This window comes from Ambystoma mexicanum, unplaced genomic scaffold (assembly GCF_040938575.1).
Source record: "Ambystoma mexicanum isolate Mex_15411 unplaced genomic scaffold, UKY_AmexF1_1 Mex_scaf152, whole genome shotgun sequence".
In the NCBI taxonomy this organism is placed as follows: domain Eukaryota; kingdom Metazoa; phylum Chordata; class Amphibia; order Caudata; family Ambystomatidae; genus Ambystoma; species Ambystoma mexicanum.
The window spans coordinates 111,608-137,932 of NW_027182383.1; the positions used below are offsets into that span (position 1 = coordinate 111,608).

The following is a 26,325-nucleotide window of genomic DNA, read 5'->3' on the forward strand; positions in this document are numbered from 1 at the left end:
CCAGTGATCCCAAAACCCACTCTCTCTGGCCCTAATCCTGTCTCTCTTTCTTTCCTTCTTTCCTTCCTTTCTTTCCCTCACTTGCTGTTTTTTCTTTCTTTCTTTCTTTCTTTCTTTCTTTCTTTCTTTCTTTCTTTCTTTCTTTCTTTCTTTCTTTCTTTCTTTCTTTCTTTCTTTCTTTCTTTCTTTCCTTGCTTCTTTCCTTGCTTCCTTTCTTTCTTTACCACTTACCTTTTGTCTTTCTTCCTTTCTTTCTCAGGCAGCCATCATTAGACAAGTCTTGGTATTGTGCTTTGCTTAGCCACTGCAAGCAATGACAGCTCAATACCAGAGCAGCGTAAAGCTTGATTTCTGCCACTGAAAGTGCATCTCGGTCATTTGCGTCGGACACCACCGGTCAAGCTTCTCAAGCATCCTGCCAGTGGTGGACCCATGGGGCACTGCTCTCAGGATCTCCATAACCTGCTTCTTGCTGACAGCCTCCCATATGGTCTAGCGGTTAGGATTCCTGGTTTTCACCCAGGCGGCCCGGGTTCGACTCCCGGTATGGGAAGACTAGCCTTTTCTACATAGAACTCCCGATTCCGTTTCTGTTGCATTTACATTTTGAGAAAAGCCTGAATTTCCCCACATTGTTTCCCTTGGGGCCCCGGCGGCCCCATGCAGTCTGTCCGTGTTTCAGGCTCCCGATTCCTCAGTATGAGGGCTGGACTTGCAAGAAGAAGGGCCGACTACAAGCCGCTTGGGTATGAGGTGCATACCAATGTCTGCGGCTTTCATACCCGAGATCTCGTCTGCACCCACCTTTGAGGCGTGACGTGTCCCCCGCACCCCCCGTCAAGAGAGCAACGGTGGGACCACATTTGGAAAACAGGCCGCCTTGCATTGAAACCGTTGCTGCAAGACGTTAAAGGCCAGAGGAAAGAAGGGCGCCCTGACAGACCGTCATTTCCGCTGACCTCGAGTGTTAAGCGTTCAGTACCTCGGCCAAGGCTAGGGAGAAGACAGAGACTACGCAATCACAATTGGGGTTAAATTAAAAACAAAACGCGCTTCCCCGAGCCAGGTAGGAGTCGAACCTACAATCTTCTGATCCGTAGTCAGACGCGTTATCCATTGCGCCACTGGCCCTCGTGGGTCTGCGCATACCCCTATCCTTCCACAAAAGGGAGGTGCTGTGCTTGCCCCCTCCCCACATTACACAGCTCTTTAGAAAATAATGCTACTCTTCATTTCGGAGCTGACTCTCAAGCCGCTTCATCTTCCAGTCCTATCTAGAAAGGAAGGCCCTGAAAAGTTGGCAGCAATTGCAAAGCAGGATTTGCCTTCATTTATTGGGGTTGGGGGGGTGGGGTCAATCGGTCAGGGGCTTACTTCCCCACACACTTCAGGAGCGCCACAGGGACTCTTCTCCAGCCTGCCAATAGGCTGCAGATATTTGCCCCCAGCCAATGCTGCACTTTGGGGGCAAGGGGCAGGTTTCAGGTGGCAAGACGGGCAGCAAAGGGTTAATGAGGCGTGCCCCAGCACTCACGCGCCTCCGAGAGGAACTGCAGACTCTCTTGCCCATTTTAGCAAAAGGGGACCGTCCATCCCTGATAGGGCTCGAACCGCTGCCCTTGGTTCTTGCGTGTTCTCTCAAGCTAGTCATTTTTAGATTGGTCTTGGTATTGTGCTTTGCTTAGCCACTGTAAGCAATGACAGCTCAATACCAGAGCAGCGTAAAGCTTGATTTCTGCCACTGAAAGTGCATCTCGGTCATTTGCGTGGGACACCACCGGTCAAGCTTCTCAAGCATCCTGCCAGTGGTGGACCCATGGGGCACTGCTCTCAGGATCTCCATAACCTGCTTCTTGCTGACAGCCTCCCATATGGTCTAGCGGTTAGGATTCCTGGTTTTCACCCAGGCGGCCCGGGTTCGACTCCCGGTATGGGAAGACTAGCCTTTTCTACATAGAACTCCCGATTCCGTTTCTGTTGCATTTACATTTTGAGAAAAGCCTGAATTTCCCCACATTGTTTCCCTTGGGGCCCCGGCGGCCCCATGCAGTCTGTCCGTGTTTCAGGCTCCCGATTCCTCAGTATGAGGGCTGGACTTGCAAGAAGAAGGGCCGACTACAAGCGGCTTGGGTATGAGGTGCATACCAATGTCTGCGGCTTTCATACCCGAGATCTCGTCTGCACCCACCTTTGAGGCGTGACGTGTCCCCCGCACCCCCCGTCAAGAGAGCAACGGTGGGACCACATTTGGAAAACAGGCCGCCTTGCATTGAAACCGTTGCTGCAAGACGTTAAAGGCCAGAGGAAAGAAGGGCGCCCTGACAGACCGTCATTTCCGCTGACCTCGAGTGTTAAGCGTTCAGTACCTCGGCCAAGGCTAGGGAGAAGACAGAGACTACGCAATCACAATTGGGGTTAAATTAAAAACAAAACGCGCTTCCCCGAGCCAGGTAGGAGTCGAACCTACAATCTTCTGATCCGTAGTCAGACGCGTTATCCATTGCGCCACTGGCCCTCGTGGGTCTGCGCATACCCCTATCCTTCCACAAAAGGGAGGTACTGTGCTTGCCCCCTCCCCACATTACACAGCTCTTTAGAAAATAATGCTACTCTTCATTTCGGAGCTGACTCTCAAGCCGCTTCATCTTCCAGTCCTATCTAGAAAGGAAGGCCCTGAAAAGTTGGCAGCAATTGCAAAGCAGGATTTGCCTTCATTTATTGGGGTTGGGGGGGTGGGGTCAATCGGTCAGGGGCTTACTTCCCCACACACTTCAGGAGCGCCACAGGGACTCTTCTCAAGCCTGCCAATAGGCTGCAGATATTTGCCCCCAGCCAATGCTGCACTTTGGGGGCAAGGGGCAGGTTTCAGGTGGCAAGACGGGCAGCAAAGGGTTAATGAGGCGTGCCCCAGCACTCACGCGCCTCCGAGAGGAACTGCAGACTCTCTTGCCCATTTTAGCAAAAGGGGACCGTCCACCCCTGATGGGGCTCGAACCCCTGCCCCTTCTGTTAGCATGGCCTGCGCCTTCCCCCCTAGGCTAGGGAGGCCATCCCCATGCAGATACCGTCCCGCACTGCAGACCCGTCAGCCGCTTTGCCACTCTGCATTTTCAGACGGGAGGGAGTGAGGGAGTGAGGGAGGGAGGGAGGGAGGAAGGGAGGGGGGAGAGGGGAGCTCAAACGCCAGTAGTCAGACGCGTTATCCATTGCGCCACTGGCCCTCGTGGGTCTGCGCATACCCCTATCCTTCCACAAAAGGGAGGTACTGTGCTTGCCCCCTCCCCACATTACACAGCTCTTTAGAAAATAATGCTACTCTTCATTTCGGAGCTGACTCTCAAGCCGCTTCATCTTCTAGTCCTATCTAGAAAGGAAGGCCCTGAAAAGTTGGCAGCAATTGCAAAGCAGGATTTGCCTTCATTTATTGGGGTTGGGGGGGTGGGGTCAATCGGTCAGGGGCTTACTTCCCCACACACTTCAGGAGCGCCACAGGGACTCTTCTCAAGCCTGCCAATAGGCTGCAGATATTTGCCCCCAGCCAATGCTGCACTTTGGGGGCAAGGGGCAGGTTTCAGGTGGCAAGACGGGCAGCAAAGGGTTAATGAGGCGTGCCCCAGCACTCACGCGCCTCCGAGAGGAACTGCAGACTCTCTTGCCCATTTTAGCAAAAGGGGACCGTCCACCCCTGATGGGGCTCGAACCCCTGCCCCTTCTGTTAGCATGGCCTGCTCCTTCCCCCCTAGGCTAGGGAGGCCATCCCCATGCAGATACCGTCCCGCACTACAGACCCGTCAGCCGCTTTGCCACTCTGCATTTTCAGACGGGAGGGAGTGAGGGAGTGAGGGAGGGAGGGAGGGAGGAAGGGAGGGGGGAGAGGGGAGCTCAAACGCCAGTAGGCAGGCAGCCTTGCTGTCTGCTGCCTACCGGAGCTGCTGTGTGCAGCGCCCACAAGCCTCTCAGCGCTTGCCTGTGTGCAGCAGCACCCTTCACACTTCCGCCTGTCGCCCCATGACAGGTGGGGGCGGGGGCTTGGGCACACGAGAGAGCCTGGGAGGGACAGCTCGCACTCCAACCAGTGATCCCAAAACCCACTCTCTCTGGCCCTAATCCTGTCTCTCTTTCTTTCCTTCTTTCCTTCCTTTCTTTCCCTCACTTGCTGTTTTTTCTTTCTTTCTTTCTTTCTTTCTTTCTTTCTTTCTTTCTTTCTTTCTTTCTTTCTTTCTTTCTTTCTTTCTTTCTTTCTTTCTTTCCTAGCTTCTTTCCTTGCTTCCTTTCTTTCTTTACCACTTACCTTTTGTCTTTCTTCCTTTCTTTCTCAGGCAGCCATCATTAGACAAGTCTTGGTATTGTGCTTTGCTTAGCCACTGCAAGCAATGACAGCTCAATACCAGAGCAGCGTAAAGCTTGATTTCTGCCACTGAAAGTGCATCTCGGTCATTTGCGTCGGACACCACCGGTCAAGCTTCTCAAGCATCCTGCCAGTGGTGGACCCATGGGGCACTGCTCTCAGGATCTCCATAACCTGCTTCTTGCTGACAGCCTCCCATATGGTCTAGCGGTTAGGATTCCTGGTTTTCACCCAGGCGGCCCGGGTTCGGCTCCCGGTATGGGAAGACTAGCCTTTTCTACATAGAACTCCCGATTCCGTTTCTGTTGCATTTACATTTTGAGAAAAGCCTGAATTTCCCCACATTGTTTCCCTTGGGGCCCCGGCGGCCCCATGCAGTCTGTCCGTGTTTCAGGCTCCCGATTCCTCAGTATGAGGGCTGGACTTGCAAGAAGAAGGGCCGACTACAAGCGGCTTGGGTATGAGGTGCATACCAATGTCTGCGGCTTTCATACCCGAGATCTCGTCTGCACCCACCTTTGAGGCGTGACGTGTCCCCCGCACCCCCCGTCAAGAGAGCAACGGTGGGACCACATTTGGAAAACAGGCCGCCTTGCATTGAAACTGTTGCTGCAAGACGTTAAAGGCCAGAGGAAAGAAGGGCGCCCTGACAGACCGTCATTTCCGCTGACCTCGAGTGTTAAGCGTTCAGTACCTCGGCCAAGGCTAGGGAGAAGACAGAGACTACGCAATCACAATTGGGGTTAAATTAAAAACAAAACGCGCTTCCCCGAGCCAGGTAGGAGTCGAACCTACAATCTTCTGATCCGTAGTCAGACGCGTTATCCATTGCGCCACTGGCCCTCGTGGGTCTGCGCATACCCCTATCCTTCCACAAAAGGGAGGTGCTGTGCTTGCCCCCTCCCCACATTACACAGCTCTTTAGAAAATAATGCTACTCTTCATTTCGGAGCTGACTCTCAAGCCGCTTCATCTTCCAGTCCTATCTAGAAAGGAAGGCCCTGAAAAGTTGGCAGCAATTGCAAAGCAGGATTTGCCTTCATTTATTGGGGTTGGGGGGGTGGGGTCAATCGGTCAGGGGCTTACTTCCCCACACACTTCAGGAGCGCCACAGGGACTCTTCTCCAGCCTGCCAATAGGCTGCAGATATTTGCCCCCAGCCAATGCTGCACTTTGGGGGCAAGGGGCAGGTTTCAGGTGGCAAGACGGGCAGCAAAGGGTTAATGAGGCGTGCCCCAGCACTCACGCGCCTCCGAGAGGAACTGCAGACTCTCTTGCCCATTTTAGCAAAAGGGGACCGTCCATCCCTGATAGGGCTCGAACCGCTGCCCTTGGTTCTTGCGTGTTCTCTCAAGCTAGTCATTTTTAGATTGGTCTTGGTATTGTGCTTTGCTTAGCCACTGTAAGCAATGACAGCTCAATACCAGAGCAGCGTAAAGCTTGATTTCTGCCACTGAAAGTGCATCTCGGTCATTTGCGTGGGACACCACCGGTCAAGCTTCTCAAGCATCCTGCCAGTGGTGGACCCATGGGGCACTGCTCTCAGGATCTCCATAACCTGCTTCTTGCTGACAGCCTCCCATATGGTCTAGCGGTTAGGATTCCTGGTTTTCACCCAGGCGGCCCGGGTTCGACTCCCGGTATGGGAAGACTAGCCTTTTCTACATAGAACTCCCGATTCCGTTTCTGTTGCATTTACATTTTGAGAAAAGCCTGAATTTCCCCACATTGTTTCCCTTGGGGCCCCGGCGGCCCCATGCAGTCTGTCCGTGTTTCAGGCTCCCGATTCCTCAGTATGAGGGCTGGACTTGCAAGAAGAAGGGCCGACTACAAGCGGCTTGGGTATGAGGTGCATACCAATGTCTGCGGCTTTCATACCCGAGATCTCGTCTGCACCCACCTTTGAGGCGTGACGTGTCCCCCGCACCCCCCGTCAAGAGAGCAACGGTGGGACCACATTTGGAAAACAGGCCGCCTTGCATTGAAACCGTTGCTGCAAGACGTTAAAGGCCAGAGGAAAGAAGGGCGCCCTGACAGACCGTCATTTCCGCTGACCTCGAGTGTTAAGCGTTCAGTACCTCGGCCAAGGCTAGGGAGAAGACAGAGACTACGCAATCACAATTGGGGTTAAATTAAAAACAAAACGCGCTTCCCCGAGCCAGGTAGGAGTCGAACCTACAATCTTCTGATCCGTAGTCAGACGCGTTATCCATTGCGCCACTGGCCCTCGTGGGTCTGCGCATACCCCTATCCTTCCACAAAAGGGAGGTACTGTGCTTGCCCCCTCCCCACATTACACAGCTCTTTAGAAAATAATGCTACTCTTCATTTCGGAGCTGACTCTCAAGCCGCTTCATCTTCCAGTCCTATCTAGAAAGGAAGGCCCTGAAAAGTTGGCAGCAATTGCAAAGCAGGATTTGCCTTCATTTATTGGGGTTGGGGGGGTGGGGTCAATCGGTCAGGGGCTTACTTCCCCACACACTTCAGGAGCGCCACAGGGACTCTTCTCAAGCCTGCCAATAGGCTGCAGATATTTGCCCCCAGCCAATGCTGCACTTTGGGGGCAAGGGGCAGGTTTCAGGTGGCAAGACGGGCAGCAAAGGGTTAATGAGGCGTGCCCCAGCACTCACGCGCCTCCGAGAGGAACTGCAGACTCTCTTGCCCATTTTAGCAAAAGGGGACCGTCCACCCCTGATGGGGCTCGAACCCCTGCCCCTTCTGTTAGCATGGCCTGCGCCTTCCCCCCTAGGCTAGGGAGGCCATCCCCATGCAGATACCGTCCCGCACTGCAGACCCGTCAGCCGCTTTGCCACTCTGCATTTTCAGACGGGAGGGAGTGAGGGAGTGAGGGAGGGAGGGAGGGAGGAAGGGAGGGGGGAGAGGGGAGCTCAAACGCCAGTAGTCAGACGCGTTATCCATTGCGCCACTGGCCCTCGTGGGTCTGCGCATACCCCTATCCTTCCACAAAAGGGAGGTACTGTGCTTGCCCCCTCCCCACATTACACAGCTCTTTAGAAAATAATGCTACTCTTCATTTCGGAGCTGACTCTCAAGCCGCTTCATCTTCTAGTCCTATCTAGAAAGGAAGGCCCTGAAAAGTTGGCAGCAATTGCAAAGCAGGATTTGCCTTCATTTATTGGGGTTGGGGGGGTGGGGTCAATCGGTCAGGGGCTTACTTCCCCACACACTTCAGGAGCGCCACAGGGACTCTTCTCAAGCCTGCCAATAGGCTGCAGATATTTGCCCCCAGCCAATGCTGCACTTTGGGGGCAAGGGGCAGGTTTCAGGTGGCAAGACGGGCAGCAAAGGGTTAATGAGGCGTGCCCCAGCACTCACGCGCCTCCGAGAGGAACTGCAGACTCTCTTGCCCATTTTAGCAAAAGGGGACCGTCCACCCCTGATGGGGCTCGAACCCCTGCCCCTTCTGTTAGCATGGCCTGCTCCTTCCCCCCTAGGCTAGGGAGGCCATCCCCATGCAGATACCGTCCCGCACTACAGACCCGTCAGCCGCTTTGCCACTCTGCATTTTCAGACGGGAGGGAGTGAGGGAGTGAGGGAGGGAGGGAGGGAGGAAGGGAGGGGGGAGAGGGGAGCTCAAACGCCAGTAGGCAGGCAGCCTTGCTGTCTGCTGCCTACCGGAGCTGCTGTGTGCAGCGCCCACAAGCCTCTCAGCGCTTGCCTGTGTGCAGCAGCACCCTTCACACTTCCGCCTGTCGCCCCATGACAGGTGGGGGCGGGGGCTTGGGCACACGAGAGAGCCTGGGAGGGACAGCTCGCACTCCAACCAGTGATCCCAAAACCCACTCTCTCTGGCCCTAATCCTGTCTCTCTTTCTTTCCTTCTTTCCTTCCTTTCTTTCCCTCACTTGCTGTTTTTTCTTTCTTTCTTTCTTTCTTTCTTTCTTTCTTTCTTTCTTTCTTTCTTTCTTTCTTTCTTTCTTTCTTTCTTTCTTTCTTTCTTTCTTTCTTTCTTTCTTTCTTTCTTTCTTTCTTTCTTTCCTTGCTTCTTTCCTTGCTTCCTTTCTTTCTTTACCACTTACCTTTTGTCTTTCTTCCTTTCTTTCTCAGGCAGCCATCATTAGACAAGTCTTGGTATTGTGCTTTGCTTAGCCACTGCAAGCAATGACAGCTCAATACCAGAGCAGCGTAAAGCTTGATTTCTGCCACTGAAAGTGCATCTCGGTCATTTGCGTCGGACACCACCGGTCAAGCTTCTCAAGCATCCTGCCAGTGGTGGACCCATGGGGCACTGCTCTCAGGATCTCCATAACCTGCTTCTTGCTGACAGCCTCCCATATGGTCTAGCGGTTAGGATTCCTGGTTTTCACCCAGGCGGCCCGGGTTCGGCTCCCGGTATGGGAAGACTAGCCTTTTCTACATAGAACTCCCGATTCCGTTTCTGTTGCATTTACATTTTGAGAAAAGCCTGAATTTCCCCACATTGTTTCCCTTGGGGCCCCGGCGGCCCCATGCAGTCTGTCCGTGTTTCAGGCTCCCGATTCCTCAGTATGAGGGCTGGACTTGCAAGAAGAAGGGCCGACTACAAGCGGCTTGGGTATGAGGTGCATACCAATGTCTGCGGCTTTCATACCCGAGATCTCGTCTGCACCCACCTTTGAGGCGTGACGTGTCCCCCGCACCCCCCGTCAAGAGAGCAACGGTGGGACCACATTTGGAAAACAGGCCGCCTTGCATTGAAACTGTTGCTGCAAGACGTTAAAGGCCAGAGGAAAGAAGGGCGCCCTGACAGACCGTCATTTCCGCTGACCTCGAGTGTTAAGCGTTCAGTACCTCGGCCAAGGCTAGGGAGAAGACAGAGACTACGCAATCACAATTGGGGTTAAATTAAAAACAAAACGCGCTTCCCCGAGCCAGGTAGGAGTCGAACCTACAATCTTCTGATCCGTAGTCAGACGCGTTATCCATTGCGCCACTGGCCCTCGTGGGTCTGCGCATACCCCTATCCTTCCACAAAAGGGAGGTGCTGTGCTTGCCCCCTCCCCACATTACACAGCTCTTTAGAAAATAATGCTACTCTTCATTTCGGAGCTGACTCTCAAGCCGCTTCATCTTCCAGTCCTATCTAGAAAGGAAGGCCCTGAAAAGTTGGCAGCAATTGCAAAGCAGGATTTGCCTTCATTTATTGGGGTTGGGGGGGTGGGGTCAATCGGTCAGGGGCTTACTTCCCCACACACTTCAGGAGCGCCACAGGGACTCTTCTCCAGCCTGCCAATAGGCTGCAGATATTTGCCCCCAGCCAATGCTGCACTTTGGGGGCAAGGGGCAGGTTTCAGGTGGCAAGACGGGCAGCAAAGGGTTAATGAGGCGTGCCCCAGCACTCACGCGCCTCCGAGAGGAACTGCAGACTCTCTTGCCCATTTTAGCAAAAGGGGACCGTCCATCCCTGATAGGGCTCGAACCGCTGCCCTTGGTTCTTGCGTGTTCTCTCAAGCTAGTCATTTTTAGATTGGTCTTGGTATTGTGCTTTGCTTAGCCACTGTAAGCAATGACAGCTCAATACCAGAGCAGCGTAAAGCTTGATTTCTGCCACTGAAAGTGCATCTCGGTCATTTGCGTGGGACACCACCGGTCAAGCTTCTCAAGCATCCTGCCAGTGGTGGACCCATGGGGCACTGCTCTCAGGATCTCCATAACCTGCTTCTTGCTGACAGCCTCCCATATGGTCTAGCGGTTAGGATTCCTGGTTTTCACCCAGGCGGCCCGGGTTCGACTCCCGGTATGGGAAGACTAGCCTTTTCTACATAGAACTCCCGATTCCGTTTCTGTTGCATTTACATTTTGAGAAAAGCCTGAATTTCCCCACATTGTTTCCCTTGGGGCCCCGGCGGCCCCATGCAGTCTGTCCGTGTTTCAGGCTCCCGATTCCTCAGTATGAGGGCTGGACTTGCAAGAAGAAGGGCCGACTACAAGCGGCTTGGGTATGAGGTGCATACCAATGTCTGCGGCTTTCATACCCGAGATCTCGTCTGCACCCACCTTTGAGGCGTGACGTGTCCCCCGCACCCCCCGTCAAGAGAGCAACGGTGGGACCACATTTGGAAAACAGGCCGCCTTGCATTGAAACCGTTGCTGCAAGACGTTAAAGGCCAGAGGAAAGAAGGGCGCCCTGACAGACCGTCATTTCCGCTGACCTCGAGTGTTAAGCGTTCAGTACCTCGGCCAAGGCTAGGGAGAAGACAGAGACTACGCAATCACAATTGGGGTTAAATTAAAAACAAAACGCGCTTCCCCGAGCCAGGTAGGAGTCGAACCTACAATCTTCTGATCCGTAGTCAGACGCGTTATCCATTGCGCCACTGGCCCTCGTGGGTCTGCGCATACCCCTATCCTTCCACAAAAGGGAGGTACTGTGCTTGCCCCCTCCCCACATTACACAGCTCTTTAGAAAATAATGCTACTCTTCATTTCGGAGCTGACTCTCAAGCCGCTTCATCTTCCAGTCCTATCTAGAAAGGAAGGCCCTGAAAAGTTGGCAGCAATTGCAAAGCAGGATTTGCCTTCATTTATTGGGGTTGGGGGGGTGGGGTCAATCGGTCAGGGGCTTACTTCCCCACACACTTCAGGAGCGCCACAGGGACTCTTCTCAAGCCTGCCAATAGGCTGCAGATATTTGCCCCCAGCCAATGCTGCACTTTGGGGGCAAGGGGCAGGTTTCAGGTGGCAAGACGGGCAGCAAAGGGTTAATGAGGCGTGCCCCAGCACTCACGCGCCTCCGAGAGGAACTGCAGACTCTCTTGCCCATTTTAGCAAAAGGGGACCGTCCACCCCTGATGGGGCTCGAACCCCTGCCCCTTCTGTTAGCATGGCCTGCGCCTTCCCCCCTAGGCTAGGGAGGCCATCCCCATGCAGATACCGTCCCGCACTACAGACCCGTCAGCCGCTTTGCCACTCTGCATTTTCAGACGGGAGGGAGTGAGGGAGTGAGGGAGGGAGGGAGGGAGGAAGGGAGGCGGGAGAGGGGAGCTCAAACGCCAGTAGTCAGACGCGTTATCCATTGCGCCACTGGCCCTCGTGGGTCTGCGCATACCCCTATCCTTCCACAAAAGGGAGGTACTGTGCTTGCCCCCTCCCCACATTACACAGCTCTTTAGAAAATAATGCTACTCTTCATTTCGGAGCTGACTCTCAAGCCGCTTCATCTTCCAGTCCTATCTAGAAAGGAAGGCCCTGAAAAGTTGGCAGCAATTGCAAAGCAGGATTTGCCTTCATTTATTGGGGTTGGGGGGGTGGGGTCAATCGGTCAGGGGCTTACTTCCCCACACACTTCAGGAGCGCCACAGGGACTCTTCTCAAGCCTGCCAATAGGCTGCAGATATTTGCCCCCAGCCAATGCTGCACTTTGGGGGCAAGGGGCAGGTTTCAGGTGGCAAGACGGGCAGCAAAGGGTTAATGAGGCGTGCCCCAGCACTCACGCGCCTCCGAGAGGAACTGCAGACTCTCTTGCCCATTTTAGCAAAAGGGGACCGTCCACCCCTGATGGGGCTCGAACCCCTGCCCCTTCTGTTAGCATGGCCTGCGCCTTCCCCCCTAGGCTAGGGAGGCCATCCCCATGCAGATACCGTCCCGCACTACAGACCCGTCAGCCGCTTTGCCACTCTGCATTTTCAGACGGGAGGGAGTGAGGGAGTGAGGGAGGGAGGGAGGGAGGAAGGGAGGGGGGAGAGGGGAGCTCAAACGCCAGTAGGCAGGCAGCCTTGCTGTCTGCTGCCTACCGGAGCTGCTGTGTGCAGCGCCCACAAGCCTCTCAGCGCTTGCCTGTGTGCAGCAGCACCCTTCACACTTCCGCCTGTCGCCCCATGACAGGTGGGGGCGGGGGCTTGGGCACACGAGAGAGCCTGGGAGGGACAGCTCGCACTCCAACCAGTGATCCCAAAACCCACTCTCTCTGGCCCTAATCCTGTCTCTCTTTCTTTCCTTCTTTCCTTCCTTTCTTTCCCTCACTTGCTGTTTTTTCTTTCTTTCTTTCTTTCTTTCTTTCTTTCTTTCTTTCTTTCTTTCTTTCTTTCTTTCTTTCTTTCTTTCTTTCTTTCTTTCTTTCTTTCTTTCTTTCTTTCTTTCTTTCCTTGCTTCTTTCCTTGCTTCCTTTCTTTCTTTACCACTTACCTTTTGTCTTTCTTCCTTTCTTTCTCAGGCAGCCATCATTAGACAAGTCTTGGTATTGTGCTTTGCTTAGCCACTGCAAGCAATGACAGCTCAATACCAGAGCAGCGTAAAGCTTGATTTCTGCCACTGAAAGTGCATCTCGGTCATTTGCGTCGGACACCACCGGTCAAGCTTCTCAAGCATCCTGCCAGTGGTGGACCCATGGGGCACTGCTCTCAGGATCTCCATAACCTGCTTCTTGCTGACAGCCTCCCATATGGTCTAGCGGTTAGGATTCCTGGTTTTCACCCAGGCGGCCCGGGTTCGACTCCCGGTATGGGAAGACTAGCCTTTTCTACATAGAACTCCCGATTCCGTTTCTGTTGCATTTACATTTTGAGAAAAGCCTGAATTTCCCCACATTGTTTCCCTTGGGGCCCCGGCGGCCCCATGCAGTCTGTCCGTGTTTCAGGCTCCCGATTCCTCAGTATGAGGGCTGGACTTGCAAGAAGAAGGGCCGACTACAAGCGGCTTGGGTATGAGGTGCATACCAATGTCTGCGGCTTTCATACCCGAGATCTCGTCTGCACCCACCTTTGAGGCGTGACGTGTCCCCCGCACCCCCCGTCAAGAGAGCAACGGTGGGACCACATTTGGAAAACAGGCCGCCTTGCATTGAAACTGTTGCTGCAAGACGTTAAAGGCCAGAGGAAAGAAGGGCGCCCTGACAGACCGTCATTTCCGCTGACCTCGAGTGTTAAGCGTTCAGTACCTCGGCCAAGGCTAGGGAGAAGACAGAGACTACGCAATCACAATTGGGGTTAAATTAAAAACAAAACGCGCTTCCCCGAGCCAGGTAGGAGTCGAACCTACAATCTTCTGATCCGTAGTCAGACGCGTTATCCATTGCGCCACTGGCCCTCGTGGGTCTGCGCATACCCCTATCCTTCCACAAAAGGGAGGTGCTGTGCTTGCCCCCTCCCCACATTACACAGCTCTTTAGAAAATAATGCTACTCTTCATTTCGGAGCTGACTCTCAAGCCGCTTCATCTTCCAGTCCTATCTAGAAAGGAAGGCCCTGAAAAGTTGGCAGCAATTGCAAAGCAGGATTTGCCTTCATTTATTGGGGTTGGGGGGGTGGGGTCAATCGGTCAGGGGCTTACTTCCCCACACACTTCAGGAGCGCCACAGGGACTCTTCTCCAGCCTGCCAATAGGCTGCAGATATTTGCCCCCAGCCAATGCTGCACTTTGGGGGCAAGGGGCAGGTTTCAGGTGGCAAGACGGGCAGCAAAGGGTTAATGAGGCGTGCCCCAGCACTCACGCGCCTCCGAGAGGAACTGCAGACTCTCTTGCCCATTTTAGCAAAAGGGGACCGTCCATCCCTGATAGGGCTCGAACCGCTGCCCTTGGTTCTTGCGTGTTCTCTCAAGCTAGTCATTTTTAGATTGGTCTTGGTATTGTGCTTTGCTTAGCCACTGTAAGCAATGACAGCTCAATACCAGAGCAGCGTAAAGCTTGATTTCTGCCACTGAAAGTGCATCTCGGTCATTTGCGTGGGACACCACCGGTCAAGCTTCTCAAGCATCCTGCCAGTGGTGGACCCATGGGGCACTGCTCTCAGGATCTCCATAACCTGCTTCTTGCTGACAGCCTCCCATATGGTCTAGCGGTTAGGATTCCTGGTTTTCACCCAGGCGGCCCGGGTTCGACTCCCGGTATGGGAAGACTAGCCTTTTCTACATAGAACTCCCGATTCCGTTTCTGTTGCATTTACATTTTGAGAAAAGCCTGAATTTCCCCACATTGTTTCCCTTGGGGCCCCGGCGGCCCCATGCAGTCTGTCCGTGTTTCAGGCTCCCGATTCCTCAGTATGAGGGCTGGACTTGCAAGAAGAAGGGCCGACTACAAGCGGCTTGGGTATGAGGTGCATACCAATGTCTGCGGCTTTCATACCCGAGATCTCGTCTGCACCCACCTTTGAGGCGTGACGTGTCCCCCGCACCCCCCGTCAAGAGAGCAACGGTGGGACCACATTTGGAAAACAGGCCGCCTTGCATTGAAACCGTTGCTGCAAGACGTTAAAGGCCAGAGGAAAGAAGGGCGCCCTGACAGACCGTCATTTCCGCTGACCTCGAGTGTTAAGCGTTCAGTACCTCGGCCAAGGCTAGGGAGAAGACAGAGACTACGCAATCACAATTGGGGTTAAATTAAAAACAAAACGCGCTTCCCCGAGCCAGGTAGGAGTCGAACCTACAATCTTCTGATCCGTAGTCAGACGCGTTATCCATTGCGCCACTGGCCCTCGTGGGTCTGCGCATACCCCTATCCTTCCACAAAAGGGAGGTACTGTGCTTGCCCCCTCCCCACATTACACAGCTCTTTAGAAAATAATGCTACTCTTCATTTCGGAGCTGACTCTCAAGCCGCTTCATCTTCCAGTCCTATCTAGAAAGGAAGGCCCTGAAAAGTTGGCAGCAATTGCAAAGCAGGATTTGCCTTCATTTATTGGGGTTGGGGGGGTGGGGTCAATCGGTCAGGGGCTTACTTCCCCACACACTTCAGGAGCGCCACAGGGACTCTTCTCAAGCCTGCCAATAGGCTGCAGATATTTGCCCCCAGCCAATGCTGCACTTTGGGGGCAAGGGGCAGGTTTCAGGTGGCAAGACGGGCAGCAAAGGGTTAATGAGGCGTGCCCCAGCACTCACGCGCCTCCGAGAGGAACTGCAGACTCTCTTGCCCATTTTAGCAAAAGGGGACCGTCCACCCCTGATGGGGCTCGAACCCCTGCCCCTTCTGTTAGCATGGCCTGCGCCTTCCCCCCTAGGCTAGGGAGGCCATCCCCATGCAGATACCGTCCCGCACTACAGACCCGTCAGCCGCTTTGCCACTCTGCATTTTCAGACGGGAGGGAGTGAGGGAGTGAGGGAGGGAGGGAGGGAGGAAGGGAGGGGGGAGAGGGGAGCTCAAACGCCAGTAGTCAGACGCGTTATCCATTGCGCCACTGGCCCTCGTGGGTCTGCGCATACCCCTATCCTTCCACAAAAGGGAGGTACTGTGCTTGCCCCCTCCCCACATTACACAGCTCTTTAGAAAATAATGCTACTCTTCATTTCGGAGCTGACTCTCAAGCCGCTTCATCTTCCAGTCCTATCTAGAAAGGAAGGCCCTGAAAAGTTGGCAGCAATTGCAAAGCAGGATTTGCCTTCATTTATTGGGGTTGGGGGGGTGGGGTCAATCGGTCAGGGGCTTACTTCCCCACACACTTCAGGAGCGCCACAGGGACTCTTCTCAAGCCTGCCAATAGGCTGCAGATATTTGCCCCCAGCCAATGCTGCACTTTGGGGGCAAGGGGCAGGTTTCAGGTGGCAAGACGGGCAGCAAAGGGTTAATGAGGCGTGCCCCAGCACTCACGCGCCTCCGAGAGGAACTGCAGACTCTCTTGCCCATTTTAGCAAAAGGGGACCGTCCACCCCTGATGGGGCTCGAACCCCTGCCCCTTCTGTTAGCATGGCCTGCGCCTTCCCCCCTAGGCTAGGGAGGCCATCCCCATGCAGATACCGTCCCGCACTACAGACCCGTCAGCCGCTTTGCCACTCTGCATTTTCAGACGGGAGGGAGTGAGGGAGTGAGGGAGGGAGGGAGGGAGGAAGGGAGGGGGGAGAGGGGAGCTCAAACGCCAGTAGGCAGGCAGCCTTGCTGTCTGCTGCCTACCGGAGCTGCTGTGTGCAGCGCCCACAAGCCTCTCAGCGCTTGCCTGTGTGCAGCAGCACCCTTCACACTTCCGCCTGTCGCCCCATGACAGGTGGGGGCGGGGGCTTGGGCACACGAGAGAGCCTGGGAGGGACAGCTCGCACTCCAACCAGTGATCCCAAAACCCACTCTCTCTGGCCCTAATCCTGTCTCTCTTTCTTTCCTTCTTTCCTTCCTTTCTTTCCCTCACTTGCTGTTTTTTCTTTCTTTCTTTCTTTCTTTCTTTCTTTCTTTCTTTCTTTCTTTCTTTCTTTCTTTCTTTCTTTCTTTCTTTCTTTCTTTCTTTCTTTCTTTCTTTCCTTGCTTCTTTCCTTGCTTCCTTTCTTTCTTTACCACTTACCTTTTGTCTTTCTTCCTTTCTTTCTCAGGCAGCCATCATTAGACAAGTCTTGGTATTGTGCTTTGCTTAGCCACTGCAAGCAATGACAGCTCAATACCAGAGCAGCGTAAAGCTTGATTTCTGCCACTGAAAGTGCATCTCGGTCATTTGCGTCGGACACCACCGGTCAAGCTTCTCAAGCATCCTGCCAGTGGTGGACCCATGGGGCACTGCTCTCAGGATCTCCATAACCTGCTTCTTGCTGACAGCCTCCCATATGGTCTAGCGGTTAGGATTCCTGGTTTTCACCCAGGCGGCCCGGGTTCGACTCCCGGTATGGGAAGACTAGCCTTTTCTACATAGAACTCCCGATTCCGTTTCTGTTGCATTTACATTTTGAGAAAAGCCTGAATTTCCCCACATTGTTTCCCTTGGGGCCCCGGCGGCCCCATGCAGTCTGTCCGTGTTTCAGGCTCCCGATTCCTCAGTATGAGGGCTGGACTTGCAAGAAGAAGGGCCGACTACAAGCGGCTTGGGTATGAGGTGCATACCAATGTCTGCGGCTTTCATACCCGAGATCTCGTCTGCACCCACCTTTGAGGCGTGACGTGTCCCCCGCACCCCCTGTCAAGAGAGCAACGGTGGGACCACATTTGGAAAACAGGCCGCCTTGCATTGAAACTGTTGCTGCAAGACGTTAAAGGCCAGAGGAAAGAAGGGCGCCCTGACAGACCGTCATTTCCGCTGACCTCGAGTGTTAAGCGTTCAGTACCTCGGCCAAGGCTAGGGAGAAGACAGAGACTACGCAATCACAATTGGGGTTAAATTAAAAACAAAACGCGCTTCCCCGAGCCAGGTAGGAGTCGAACCTACAATCTTCTGATCCGTAGTCAGACGCGTTATCCATTGCGCCACTGGCCCTCGTGGGTCTGCGCATACCCCTATCCTTCCACAAAAGGGAGGTGCTGTGCTTGCCCCCTCCCCACATTACACAGCTCTTTAGAAAATAATGCTACTCTTCATTTCGGAGCTGACTCTCAAGCCGCTTCATCTTCCAGTCCTATCTAGAAAGGAAGGCCCTGAAAAGTTGGCAGCAATTGCAAAGCAGGATTTGCCTTCATTTATTGGGGTTGGGGGGGTGGGGTCAATCGGTCAGGGGCTTACTTCCCCACACACTTCAGGAGCGCCACAGGGACTCTTCTCCAGCCTGCCAATAGGCTGCAGATATTTGCCCCCAGCCAATGCTGCACTTTGGGGGCAAGGGGCAGGTTTCAGGTGGCAAGACGGGCAGCAAAGGGTTAATGAGGCGTGCCCCAGCACTCACGCGCCTCCGAGAGGAACTGCAGACTCTCTTGCCCATTTTAGCAAAAGGGGACCGTCCATCCCTGATAGGGCTCGAACCGCTGCCCTTGGTTCTTGCGTGTTCTCTCAAGCTAGTCATTTTTAGATTGGTCTTGGTATTGTGCTTTGCTTAGCCACTGTAAGCAATGACAGCTCAATACCAGAGCAGCGTAAAGCTTGATTTCTGCCACTGAAAGTGCATCTCGGTCATTTGCGTGGGACACCACCGGTCAAGCTTCTCAAGCATCCTGCCAGTGGTGGACCCATGGGGCACTGCTCTCAGGATCTCCATAACCTGCTTCTTGCTGACAGCCTCCCATATGGTCTAGCGGTTAGGATTCCTGGTTTTCACCCAGGCGGCCCGGGTTCGACTCCCGGTATGGGAAGACTAGCCTTTTCTACATAGAACTCCCGATTCCGTTTCTGTTGCATTTACATTTTGAGAAAAGCCTGAATTTCCCCACATTGTTTCCCTTGGGGCCCCGGCGGCCCCATGCAGTCTGTCCGTGTTTCAGGCTCCCGATTCCTCAGTATGAGGGCTGGACTTGCAAGAAGAAGGGCCGACTACAAGCGGCTTGGGTATGAGGTGCATACCAATGTCTGCGGCTTTCATACCCGAGATCTCGTCTGCACCCACCTTTGAGGCGTGACGTGTCCCCCGCACCCCCCGTCAAGAGAGCAACGGTGGGACCACATTTGGAAAACAGGCCGCCTTGCATTGAAACCGTTGCTGCAAGACGTTAAAGGCCAGAGGAAAGAAGGGCGCCCTGACAGACCGTCATTTCCGCTGACCTCGAGTGTTAAGCGTTCAGTACCTCGGCCAAGGCTAGGGAGAAGACAGAGACTACGCAATCACAATTGGGGTTAAATTAAAAACAAAACGCGCTTCCCCGAGCCAGGTAGGAGTCGAACCTACAATCTTCTGATCCGTAGTCAGACGCGTTATCCATTGCGCCACTGGCCCTCGTGGGTCTGCGCATACCCCTATCCTTCCACAAAAGGGAGGTACTGTGCTTGCCCCCTCCCCACATTACACAGCTCTTTAGAAAATAATGCTACTCTTCATTTCGGAGCTGACTCTCAAGCCGCTTCATCTTCCAGTCCTATCTAGAAAGGAAGGCCCTGAAAAGTTGGCAGCAATTGCAAAGCAGGATTTGCCTTCATTTATTGGGGTTGGGGGGGTGGGGTCAATCGGTCAGGGGCTTACTTCCCCACACACTTCAGGAGCGCCACAGGGACTCTTCTCAAGCCTGCCAATAGGCTGCAGATATTTGCCCCCAGCCAATGCTGCACTTTGGGGGCAAGGGGCAGGTTTCAGGTGGCAAGACGGGCAGCAAAGGGTTAATGAGGCGTGCCCCAGCACTCACGCGCCTCCGAGAGGAACTGCAGACTCTCTTGCCCATTTTAGCAAAAGGGGACCGTCCACCCCTGATGGGGCTCGAACCCCTGCCCCTTCTGTTAGCATGGCCTGCGCCTTCCCCCCTAGGCTAGGGAGGCCATCCCCATGCAGATACCGTCCCGCACTACAGACCCGTCAGCCGCTTTGCCACTCTGCATTTTCAGACGGGAGGGAGTGAGGGAGTGAGGGAGGGAGGGAGGGAGGAAGGGAGGGGGGAGAGGGGAGCTCAAACGCCAGTAGTCAGACGCGTTATCCATTGCGCCACTGGCCCTCGTGGGTCTGCGCATACCCCTATCCTTCCACAAAAGGGAGGTACTGTGCTTGCCCCCTCCCCACATTACACAGCTCTTTAGAAAATAATGCTACTCTTCATTTCGGAGCTGACTCTCAAGCCGCTTCATCTTCCAGTCCTATCTAGAAAGGAAGGCCCTGAAAAGTTGGCAGCAATTGCAAAGCAGGATTTGCCTTCATTTATTGGGGTTGGGGGGGTGGGGTCAATCGGTCAGGGGCTTACTTCCCCACACACTTCAGGAGCGCCACAGGGACTCTTCTCAAGCCTGCCAATAGGCTGCAGATATTTGCCCCCAGCCAATGCTGCACTTTGGGGGCAAGGGGCAGGTTTCAGGTGGCAAGACGGGCAGCAAAGGGTTAATGAGGCGTGCCCCAGCACTCACGCGCCTCCGAGAGGAACTGCAGACTCTCTTGCCCATTTTAGCAAAAGGGGACCGTCCACCCCTGATGGGGCTCGAACCCCTGCCCCTTCTGTTAGCATGGCCTGCGCCTTCCCCCCTAGGCTAGGGAGGCCATCCCCATGCAGATACCGTCCCGCACTACAGACCCGTCAGCCGCTTTGCCACTCTGCATTTTCAGACGGGAGGGAGTGAGGGAGTGAGGGAGGGAGGGAGGGAGGAAGGGAGGGGGGAGAGGGGAGCTCAAACGCCAGTAGGCAGGCAGCCTTGCTGTCTGCTGCCTACCGGAGCTGCTGTGTGCAGCGCCCACAAGCCTCTCAGCGCTTGCCTGTGTGCAGCAGCACCCTTCACACTTCCGCCTGTCGCCCCATGACAGGTGGGGGCGGGGGCTTGGGCACACGAGAGAGCCTGGGAGGGACAGCTCGCACTCCAACCAGTGATCCCAAAACCCACTCTCTCTGGCCCTAATCCTGTCTCTCTTTCTTTCCTTCTTTCCTTCCTTTCTTTCCCTCACTTGCTGTTTTTTCTTTCTTTCTTTCTTTCTTTCTTTCTTTCTTTCTTTCTTTCTTTCTTTCTTTCTTTCTTTCTTTCTTTCTTTCTTTCTTTCTTTCCTTGCTTCTTTCCTTGCTTCCTTTCTTTCTTTACCACTTACCTTTTGTCTTTCTTCCTTTCTTTCTCAGGCAGCCATCATTAGACAAGTCTTGGTATTGTGCTTTGCTTAGCCACTGCAAGCAATGACAGCTCAATACCAGAGCAGCGTAAAGCTTGATTTCTGCCACTGAAAGTGCATCTCGGTCATTTGCGTGGGACACCACCGGTCAAGCTTCTCAAGCATCCTGCCAGTGGTGGACCCATGGGGCACTGCTCTCAGGATCTCCATAACCTGCTTCTTGCTGACAGCCTCCCATATGGTCTAGCGGTTAGGATTCCTGGTTTTCACCCAGGCGGCCCGGGTTCGACTCCCGGTATGGGAAGACTAGCCTTTTCTACATAGAACTCCCGATTCCGTTTCTGTTGCATTTACATTTTGAGAAAAGCCTGAATTTCCCCACATTGTTTCCCTTGGGGCCCCGGCGGCCCCATGCAGTCTGTCCGTGTTTCAGGCTCCCGATTCCTCAGTATGAGGGCTGGACTTGCAAGAAGAAGGGCCGACTACAAGCGGCTTGGGTATGAGGTGCATACCAATGTCTGCGGCTTTCATACCCGAGATCTCGTCTGCACCCACCTTTGAGGCGTGACGTGTCCCCCGCACCCCCCGTCAAGAGAGCAACGGTGGGACCACATTTGGAAAACAGGCCGCCTTGCATTGAAACCGTTGCTGCAAGACGTTAAAGGCCAGAGGAAAGAAGGGCGCCCTGACAGACCGTCATTTCCGCTGACCTCGAGTGTTAAGCGTTCAGTACCTCGGCCAAGGCTAGGGAGAAGACAGAGACTACGCAATCACAATTGGGGTTAAATTAAAAACAAAACGCGCTTCCCCGAGCCAGGTAGGAGTCGAACCTACAATCTTCTGATCCGTAGTCAGACGCGTTATCCATTGCGCCACTGGCCCTCGTGGGTCTGCGCATACCCCTATCCTTCCACAAAAGGGAGGTGCTGTGCTTGCCCCCTCCCCACATTACACAGCTCTTTAGAAAATAATGCTACTCTTCATTTCGGAGCTGACTCTCAAGCCGCTTCATCTTCCAGTCCTATCTAGAAAGGAAGGCCCTGAAAAGTTGGCAGCAATTGCAAAGCAGGATTTGCCTTCATTTATTGGGGTTGGGGGGGTGGGGTCAATCGGTCAGGGGCTTACTTCCCCACACACTTCAGGAGCGCCACAGGGACTCTTCTCCAGCCTGCCAATAGGCTGCAGATATTTGCCCCCAGCCAATGCTGCACTTTGGGGGCAAGGGGCAGGTTTCAGGTGGCAAGACGGGCAGCAAAGGGTTAATGAGGCGTGCCCCAGCACTCACGCGCCTCCGAGAGGAACTGCAGACTCTCTTGCCCATTTTAGCAAAAGGGGACCGTCCACCCCTGATGGGGCTCGAACCCCTGCCCCTTCTGTTAGCATGGCCTGCGCCTTCCCCCCTAGGCTAGGGAGGCCATCCCCATGCAGATACCGTCCCGCACTACAGACCCGTCAGCCGCTTTGCCACTCTGCATTTTCAGACGGGAGGGAGTGAGGGAGTGAGGGAGGGAGGGAGGGAGGAAGGGAGGGGGGAGAGGGGAGCTCAAACGCCAGTAGTCAGACGCGTTATCCATTGCGCCACTGGCCCTCGTGGGTCTGCGCATACCCCTATCCTTCCACAAAAGGGAGGTACTGTGCTTGCCCCCTCCCCACATTACACAGCTCTTTAGAAAATAATGCTACTCTTCATTTCGGAGCTGACTCTCAAGCCGCTTCATCTTCCAGTCCTATCTAGAAAGGAAGGCCCTGAAAAGTTGGCAGCAATTGCAAAGCAGGATTTGCCTTCATTTATTGGGGTTGGGGGGGTGGGGTCAATCGGTCAGGGGCTTACTTCCCCACACACTTCAGGAGCGCCACAGGGACTCTTCTCAAGCCTGCCAATAGGCTGCAGATATTTGCCCCCAGCCAATGCTGCACTTTGGGGGCAAGGGGCAGGTTTCAGGTGGCAAGACGGGCAGCAAAGGGTTAATGAGGCGTGCCCCAGCACTCACGCGCCTCCGAGAGGAACTGCAGACTCTCTTGCCCATTTTAGCAAAAGGGGACCGTCCACCCCTGATGGGGCTCGAACCCCTGCCCCTTCTGTTAGCATGGCCTGCGCCTTCCCCCCTAGGCTAGGGAGGCCATCCCCATGCAGATACCGTCCCGCACTACAGACCCGTCAGCCGCTTTGCCACTCTGCATTTTCAGACGGGAGGGAGTGAGGGAGTGAGGGAGGGAGGGAGGGAGGAAGGGAGGGGGGAGAGGGGAGCTCAAACGCCAGTAGGCAGGCAGCCTTGCTGTCTGCTGCCTACCGGAGCTGCTGTGTGCAGCGCCCACAAGCCTCTCAGCGCTTGCCTGTGTGCAGCAGCACCCTTCACACTTCCGCCTGTCGCCCCATGACAGGTGGGGGCGGGGGCTTGGGCACACGAGAGAGCCTGGGAGGGACAGCTCGCACTCCAACCAGTGATCCCAAAACCCACTCTCTCTGGCCCTAATCCTGTCTCTCTTTCTTTCCTTCTTTCCTTCCTTTCTTTCCCTCACTTGCTGTTTTTTCTTTCTTTCTTTCTTTCTTTCTTTCTTTCTTTCTTTCTTTCTTTCTTTCTTTCTTTCTTTCTTTCTTTCTTTCTTTCTTTCCTTGCTTCTTTCCTTGCTTCCTTTCTTTCTTTACCACTTACCTTTTGTCTTTCTTCCTTTCTTTCTCAGGCAGCCATCATTAGACAAGTCTTGGTATTGTGCTTTGCTTAGCCACTGCAAGCAATGACAGCTCAATACCAGAGCAGCGTAAAGCTTGATTTCTGCCACTGAAAGTGCATCTCGGTCATTTGCGTCGGACACCACCGGTCAAGCTTCTCAAGCATCCTGCCAGTGGTGGACCCATGGGGCACTGCTCTCAGGATCTCCATAACCTGCTTCTTGCTGACAGCCTCCCATATGGTCTAGCGGTTAGGATTCCTGGTTTTCACCCAGGCGGCCCGGGTTCGACTCCCGGTATGGGAAGACTAGCCTTTTCTACATAGAACTCCCGATTCCGTTTCTGTTGCATTTACATTTTGAGAAAAGCCTGAATTTCCCCACATTGTTTCCCTTGGGGCCCCGGCGGCCCCATGCAGTCTGTCCGTGTTTCAGGCTCCCGATTCCTCAGTATGAGGGCTGGACTTGCAAGAAGAAGGGCCGACTACAAGCGGCTTGGGTATGAGGTGCATACCAATGTCTGCGGCTTTCATACCCGAGATCTCGTCTGCACCCACCTTTGAGGCGTGACGTGTCCCCCGCACCCCCCGTCAAGAGAGCAACGGTGGGACCACATTTGGAAAACAGGCCGCCTTGCATTGAAACTGTTGCTGCAAGACGTTAAAGGCCAGAGGAAAGAAGGGCGCCCTGACAGACCGTCATTTCCGCTGACCTCGAGTGTTAAGCGTTCAGTACCTCGGCCAAGGCTAGGGAGAAGACAGAGACTACGCAATCACAATTGGGGTTAAATTAAAAACAAAACGCGCTTCCCCGAGCCAGGTAGGAGTCGAACCTACAATCTTCTGATCCGTAGTCAGACGCGTTATCCATTGCGCCACTGGCCCTCGTGGGTCTGCGCATACCCCTATCCTTCCACAAAAGGGAGGTGCTGTGCTTGCCCCCTCCCCACATTACACAGCTCTTTAGAAAATAATGCTACTCTTCATTTCGGAGCTGACTCTCAAGCCGCTTCATCTTCCAGTCCTATCTAGAAAGGAAGGCCCTGAAAAGTTGGCAGCAATTGCAAAGCAGGATTTGCCTTCATTTATTGGGGTTGGGGGGGTGGGGTCAATCGGTCAGGGGCTTACTTCCCCACACACTTCAGGAGCGCCACAGGGACTCTTCTCCAGCCTGCCAATAGGCTGCAGATATTTGCCCCCAGCCAATGCTGCACTTTGGGGGCAAGGGGCAGGTTTCAGGTGGCAAGACGGGCAGCAAAGGGTTAATGAGGCGTGCCCCAGCACTCACGCGCCTCCGAGAGGAACTGCAGACTCTCTTGCCCATTTTAGCAAAAGGGGACCGTCCATCCCTGATAGGGCTCGAACCGCTGCCCTTGGTTCTTGCGTGTTCTCTCAAGCTAGTCATTTTTAGATTGGTCTTGGTATTGTGCTTTGCTTAGCCACTGTAAGCAATGACAGCTCAATACCAGAGCAGCGTAAAGCTTGATTTCTGCCACTGAAAGTGCATCTCGGTCATTTGCGTGGGACACCACCGGTCAAGCTTCTCAAGCATCCTGCCAGTGGTGGACCCATGGGGCACTGCTCTCAGGATCTCCATAACCTGCTTCTTGCTGACAGCCTCCCATATGGTCTAGCGGTTAGGATTCCTGGTTTTCACCCAGGCGGCCCGGGTTCGACTCCCGGTATGGGAAGACTAGCCTTTTCTACATAGAACTCCCGATTCCGTTTCTGTTGCATTTACATTTTGAGAAAAGCCTGAATTTCCCCACATTGTTTCCCTTGGGGCCCCGGCGGCCCCATGCAGTCTGTCCGTGTTTCAGGCTCCCGATTCCTCAGTATGAGGGCTGGACTTGCAAGAAGAAGGGCCGACTACAAGCGGCTTGGGTATGAGGTGCATACCAATGTCTGCGGCTTTCATACCCGAGATCTCGTCTGCACCCACCTTTGAGGCGTGACGTGTCCCCCGCACCCCCCGTCAAGAGAGCAACGGTGGGACCACATTTGGAAAACAGGCCGCCTTGCATTGAAACCGTTGCTGCAAGACGTTAAAGGCCAGAGGAAAGAAGGGCGCCCTGACAGACCGTCATTTCCGCTGACCTCGAGTGTTAAGCGTTCAGTACCTCGGCCAAGGCTAGGGAGAAGACAGAGACTACGCAATCACAATTGGGGTTAAATTAAAAACAAAACGCGCTTCCCCGAGCCAGGTAGGAGTCGAACCTACAATCTTCTGATCCGTAGTCAGACGCGTTATCCATTGCGCCACTGGCCCTCGTGGGTCTGCGCATACCCCTATCCTTCCACAAAAGGGAGGTACTGTGCTTGCCCCCTCCCCACATTACACAGCTCTTTAGAAAATAATGCTACTCTTCATTTCGGAGCTGACTCTCAAGCCGCTTCATCTTCCAGTCCTATCTAGAAAGGAAGGCCCTGAAAAGTTGGCAGCAATTGCAAAGCAGGATTTGCCTTCATTTATTGGGGTTGGGGGGGTGGGGTCAATCGGTCAGGGGCTTACTTCCCCACACACTTCAGGAGCGCCACAGGGACTCTTCTCAAGCCTGCCAATAGGCTGCAGATATTTGCCCCCAGCCAATGCTGCACTTTGGGGGCAAGGGGCAGGTTTCAGGTGGCAAGACGGGCAGCAAAGGGTTAATGAGGCGTGCCCCAGCACTCACGCGCCTCCGAGAGGAACTGCAGACTCTCTTGCCCATTTTAGCAAAAGGGGACCGTCCACCCCTGATGGGGCTCGAACCCCTGCCCCTTCTGTTAGCATGGCCTGCGCCTTCCCCCCTAGGCTAGGGAGGCCATCCCCATGCAGATACCGTCCCGCACTACAGACCCGTCAGCCGCTTTGCCACTCTGCATTTTCAGACGGGAGGGAGTGAGGGAGTGAGGGAGGGAGGGAGGGAGGAAGGGAGGGGGGAGAGGGGAGCTCAAACGCCAGTAGTCAGACGCGTTATCCATTGCGCCACTGGCCCTCGTGGGTCTGCGCATACCCCTATCCTTCCACAAAAGGGAGGTACTGTGCTTGCCCCCTC

General features: G+C 54.3%; 26 non-coding genes across 26 annotated transcripts; 13 read left to right on the top strand and 13 right to left on the bottom strand.

The window, feature by feature from the left end:
* Nucleotides 1-481: 481 nt before the first annotated feature.
* On the top strand, nucleotides 482-553 carry TRNAE-UUC (transfer RNA glutamic acid (anticodon UUC)). Its single transcript has one exon. It is a non-coding gene; the product is annotated as a tRNA-Glu (tRNA).
* A 505-nt stretch (nucleotides 554-1,058) lies between these two features.
* Nucleotides 1,059-1,131, bottom strand: TRNAR-ACG (transfer RNA arginine (anticodon ACG)). The gene has a single exon. It is a non-coding gene; the product is annotated as a tRNA-Arg (tRNA).
* A 734-nt stretch (nucleotides 1,132-1,865) lies between these two features.
* TRNAE-UUC (transfer RNA glutamic acid (anticodon UUC)) lies at nucleotides 1,866-1,937 on the top strand. The gene has a single exon. It is a non-coding gene; the product is annotated as a tRNA-Glu (tRNA).
* Nucleotides 1,938-2,442: 505 nt separating this feature from the next.
* Nucleotides 2,443-2,515, bottom strand: TRNAR-ACG (transfer RNA arginine (anticodon ACG)). The gene has a single exon. It is a non-coding gene; the product is annotated as a tRNA-Arg (tRNA).
* Nucleotides 2,516-4,541: 2,026 nt separating this feature from the next.
* Nucleotides 4,542-4,613, top strand: TRNAE-UUC (transfer RNA glutamic acid (anticodon UUC)). Its single transcript has one exon. It is a non-coding gene; the product is annotated as a tRNA-Glu (tRNA).
* Nucleotides 4,614-5,118: 505 nt separating this feature from the next.
* Nucleotides 5,119-5,191, bottom strand: TRNAR-ACG (transfer RNA arginine (anticodon ACG)). Its single transcript has one exon. It is a non-coding gene; the product is annotated as a tRNA-Arg (tRNA).
* A 734-nt stretch (nucleotides 5,192-5,925) lies between these two features.
* TRNAE-UUC (transfer RNA glutamic acid (anticodon UUC)) lies at nucleotides 5,926-5,997 on the top strand. Its single transcript has one exon. It is a non-coding gene; the product is annotated as a tRNA-Glu (tRNA).
* Nucleotides 5,998-6,502: 505 nt separating this feature from the next.
* TRNAR-ACG (transfer RNA arginine (anticodon ACG)) lies at nucleotides 6,503-6,575 on the bottom strand. The gene has a single exon. It is a non-coding gene; the product is annotated as a tRNA-Arg (tRNA).
* A 2,062-nt stretch (nucleotides 6,576-8,637) lies between these two features.
* On the top strand, nucleotides 8,638-8,709 carry TRNAE-UUC (transfer RNA glutamic acid (anticodon UUC)). The gene has a single exon. It is a non-coding gene; the product is annotated as a tRNA-Glu (tRNA).
* A 505-nt stretch (nucleotides 8,710-9,214) lies between these two features.
* Nucleotides 9,215-9,287, bottom strand: TRNAR-ACG (transfer RNA arginine (anticodon ACG)). Its single transcript has one exon. It is a non-coding gene; the product is annotated as a tRNA-Arg (tRNA).
* Nucleotides 9,288-10,021: 734 nt separating this feature from the next.
* On the top strand, nucleotides 10,022-10,093 carry TRNAE-UUC (transfer RNA glutamic acid (anticodon UUC)). The gene has a single exon. It is a non-coding gene; the product is annotated as a tRNA-Glu (tRNA).
* A 505-nt stretch (nucleotides 10,094-10,598) lies between these two features.
* TRNAR-ACG (transfer RNA arginine (anticodon ACG)) lies at nucleotides 10,599-10,671 on the bottom strand. Its single transcript has one exon. It is a non-coding gene; the product is annotated as a tRNA-Arg (tRNA).
* A 2,050-nt stretch (nucleotides 10,672-12,721) lies between these two features.
* TRNAE-UUC (transfer RNA glutamic acid (anticodon UUC)) lies at nucleotides 12,722-12,793 on the top strand. Its single transcript has one exon. It is a non-coding gene; the product is annotated as a tRNA-Glu (tRNA).
* A 505-nt stretch (nucleotides 12,794-13,298) lies between these two features.
* Nucleotides 13,299-13,371, bottom strand: TRNAR-ACG (transfer RNA arginine (anticodon ACG)). Its single transcript has one exon. It is a non-coding gene; the product is annotated as a tRNA-Arg (tRNA).
* A 734-nt stretch (nucleotides 13,372-14,105) lies between these two features.
* Nucleotides 14,106-14,177, top strand: TRNAE-UUC (transfer RNA glutamic acid (anticodon UUC)). Its single transcript has one exon. It is a non-coding gene; the product is annotated as a tRNA-Glu (tRNA).
* A 505-nt stretch (nucleotides 14,178-14,682) lies between these two features.
* Nucleotides 14,683-14,755, bottom strand: TRNAR-ACG (transfer RNA arginine (anticodon ACG)). The gene has a single exon. It is a non-coding gene; the product is annotated as a tRNA-Arg (tRNA).
* A 2,038-nt stretch (nucleotides 14,756-16,793) lies between these two features.
* TRNAE-UUC (transfer RNA glutamic acid (anticodon UUC)) lies at nucleotides 16,794-16,865 on the top strand. Its single transcript has one exon. It is a non-coding gene; the product is annotated as a tRNA-Glu (tRNA).
* Nucleotides 16,866-17,370: 505 nt separating this feature from the next.
* Nucleotides 17,371-17,443, bottom strand: TRNAR-ACG (transfer RNA arginine (anticodon ACG)). The gene has a single exon. It is a non-coding gene; the product is annotated as a tRNA-Arg (tRNA).
* A 734-nt stretch (nucleotides 17,444-18,177) lies between these two features.
* On the top strand, nucleotides 18,178-18,249 carry TRNAE-UUC (transfer RNA glutamic acid (anticodon UUC)). Its single transcript has one exon. It is a non-coding gene; the product is annotated as a tRNA-Glu (tRNA).
* Nucleotides 18,250-18,754: 505 nt separating this feature from the next.
* TRNAR-ACG (transfer RNA arginine (anticodon ACG)) lies at nucleotides 18,755-18,827 on the bottom strand. Its single transcript has one exon. It is a non-coding gene; the product is annotated as a tRNA-Arg (tRNA).
* A 2,026-nt stretch (nucleotides 18,828-20,853) lies between these two features.
* TRNAE-UUC (transfer RNA glutamic acid (anticodon UUC)) lies at nucleotides 20,854-20,925 on the top strand. Its single transcript has one exon. It is a non-coding gene; the product is annotated as a tRNA-Glu (tRNA).
* Nucleotides 20,926-21,430: 505 nt separating this feature from the next.
* On the bottom strand, nucleotides 21,431-21,503 carry TRNAR-ACG (transfer RNA arginine (anticodon ACG)). Its single transcript has one exon. It is a non-coding gene; the product is annotated as a tRNA-Arg (tRNA).
* A 2,022-nt stretch (nucleotides 21,504-23,525) lies between these two features.
* TRNAE-UUC (transfer RNA glutamic acid (anticodon UUC)) lies at nucleotides 23,526-23,597 on the top strand. The gene has a single exon. It is a non-coding gene; the product is annotated as a tRNA-Glu (tRNA).
* A 505-nt stretch (nucleotides 23,598-24,102) lies between these two features.
* Nucleotides 24,103-24,175, bottom strand: TRNAR-ACG (transfer RNA arginine (anticodon ACG)). The gene has a single exon. It is a non-coding gene; the product is annotated as a tRNA-Arg (tRNA).
* A 734-nt stretch (nucleotides 24,176-24,909) lies between these two features.
* TRNAE-UUC (transfer RNA glutamic acid (anticodon UUC)) lies at nucleotides 24,910-24,981 on the top strand. The gene has a single exon. It is a non-coding gene; the product is annotated as a tRNA-Glu (tRNA).
* A 505-nt stretch (nucleotides 24,982-25,486) lies between these two features.
* TRNAR-ACG (transfer RNA arginine (anticodon ACG)) lies at nucleotides 25,487-25,559 on the bottom strand. Its single transcript has one exon. It is a non-coding gene; the product is annotated as a tRNA-Arg (tRNA).
* Between the last annotated feature and the right edge of the window lie 766 nt (nucleotides 25,560-26,325).